The sequence below is a fragment of the Montipora foliosa genome, chromosome 2 (assembly GCF_036669935.1).
Source record: "Montipora foliosa isolate CH-2021 chromosome 2, ASM3666993v2, whole genome shotgun sequence".
NCBI lineage: Eukaryota > Metazoa > Cnidaria > Anthozoa > Scleractinia > Acroporidae > Montipora > Montipora foliosa.
The window spans coordinates 50,679,522-50,682,021 of NC_090870.1; positions in this window are offsets into that span (position 1 = coordinate 50,679,522).

Sequence of the window (2,500 nt, forward strand, 5' to 3'; positions counted from 1 at the left end):
GAGGAGCTGGTCATTTGTGGGTTCTAATCTTCCCGTGAGGAATGAATCAATGATGAAATGATATATGAAATGGATCATATATGAACTGCGGATATGAAATTGCTTCTCTACGCAATTGCAAAAATTGAGTTCATAACTGCGAGGACCATTTTAGCTTCACTTGATTTCATATCCGCAGTTCATATAAGATCCATTCCATATATCATTTCATCGTTGATTCATTCCTCACGGGAACATTAGAACCCACAAATGACCAGCTCCCAACGTCAGTGGCTTCATAGCTCAGTTGGTTAGAGCGTCGCACCAGTAACGCGAGGTCACGGGTTCAAACCCCGTTGAAGTTCTGAATTATTCAGGCTTCTCTACGCAATAGCAAAAATTGCGTTCACATCTGCGAGGATCATAGCTTCACTTTATTACTCACAAGTTCTCGCGGAATAACATCATGGATTGAAACACGCTAATGCAGATGTTTGTTTGCAAAAAGGCATGTCCCACATATTAACTAATATACATAAGGGTGCCGATGTGGAAGATGAATTTTTGCTCCATATTCTTGCGTCTTTTCGTCGTACCTTGATGTAGGGAAAGGCCGCAGATAGCAATGTGTTGTTTGGAGTGGTTAGGGAGATTAAAATGGCGAGCGACTGGCTTAGATGCATCCTTGTCATTCTTGTCAACATCAAGAAAGTCTTCGCGGAATCGGTCGCCTAGTCGTCTACCTGTCTCGCCAGTGTATAATTTATTGCATAACGTACAGGTTATGCAATAAATGGCATTTGCGGAGGTACATGTGAAACGATCGGTGATCTTAACAGATCGCTTAGGTCCCGATATTTTGCTAGCACTTCTAACTAAAAGGTTGCTTACGTTTTTGTCGCGTTTGAATGAAATAAGTGGAGGTTGAGAAAAGATTCTACCAGTCTCGGGCTCATTTTGGAGTAATTTAAAGTTATTAAGAATGATACTTTTGACTGCGTGATTATGAGGATGGAAAGTGAGGGTGAATTGAATTCTGTCATTCTTATTCTTTTTCAATGATGGAAGTGCAGTATTAGGTCTAAGCGCCGATTTCTAAAATGGTTAGCGTTTAGTTATTGTTGCGTACATATGTGTTATTCACCGGCCTTGGTAGGTCCGTACAGAGAACAAACTGTGCTCGAGGTCTGCGGCCTTGGGCCGTACGGACCGACCAAGGCCGGTGAATAACCTGATTACTTTTTTTCCTAACTAGACGCTCCGTGTGTGTAAACTGGGTTGTCTGTGATACATATCACACAGAGGGTACTGAGATGGGTGGTATTGAAGGCGCTGAAACTGGATTTTCCCAGGAGTAATGCCGAAAATAAAAGATCGAAAAAGAAAAGAAAAAAGCCTAGGAATCCCATAGAGACTCCTGGTAACTCCTACAATGGAAGAAGCAGGCTAGGGGATCGAGCTCGAATGCAAATAAATAAACAATCAACAACAACAAAATGCTTATTGTACAGCAGAGATTTAAATAAACTAAATTACGAAAGCAATTAAAAATAAATATGATAACTAAAGGGTACCATTACCCGGAAATAACTAAAACGTTAAAAATGTCAGGGCGCTGGATCGATTAAATTAAATTAAATGTTAGCAGCGGAGGTACAATATGGAGAGTACGTATATGTTGTGGTTTAATTTTGTTTCTGGTTTGAAAAGTTAAACCCAGCTGCAAAGAATACAATTTACCTATTTACGAAGAGTATCATCAATATAATGCAAGATAATAGACCTTATTCATAAATGGCGGTCAATTTATAATTCCTTTGTCGAAGTGCAAATTAGCCTACCAAGCCTCGATACTATACAGTGAATTGAAAAGATTTCTTGCTCTAAAATGAGGCTTGGTAGGCTAATTTGCACGCGGACAAAGGAATTATAAAATTATAAATGTGACCGCCATTTATGAATAAGGTCTATGTTCCTTAAGACAATTTAAATTTTGAAAGAGGCCGTTTCAATCTGTCATAGGCACTCGAAATCTTACATTAAATTTACCATAGTTCGTTCTAACTCTGGGAAAGTAACATGATTGTTTCGCTGCAGATCTTGTATCATATTGATGAATCTCACTCACTTCAGAAAAGAAGATATCAAAAACAAGAGGTAATAAGCTATTTTTAAATCTATACATAAATAATACCACATGATGGGAGACCAGATCATGTAGTTTAATAATATTTATTTTTTCAGTAAAGCTGTAAAGGACTTCAGTGCTCATCGAATTTAGAGAATGTCATGAGGCGCAATGCTTTTTTCTGTAAAACAAAGAGAAGTTGTAAAGTAGTTGGATAGGTGTTGCAATTATTCCATATATTAAAAGAAAGAAATACCAGAGCATATTATAGGCTAATTAAGATAGTGATGTCTATTTTGACTTCAGGGTGAACTGTTTACACAATGAGGTTGAGTAGCCAATCAAAACAGAGTTTGTAGTTAAAATCTAAACGTCTATGAGACGCAAAAACAA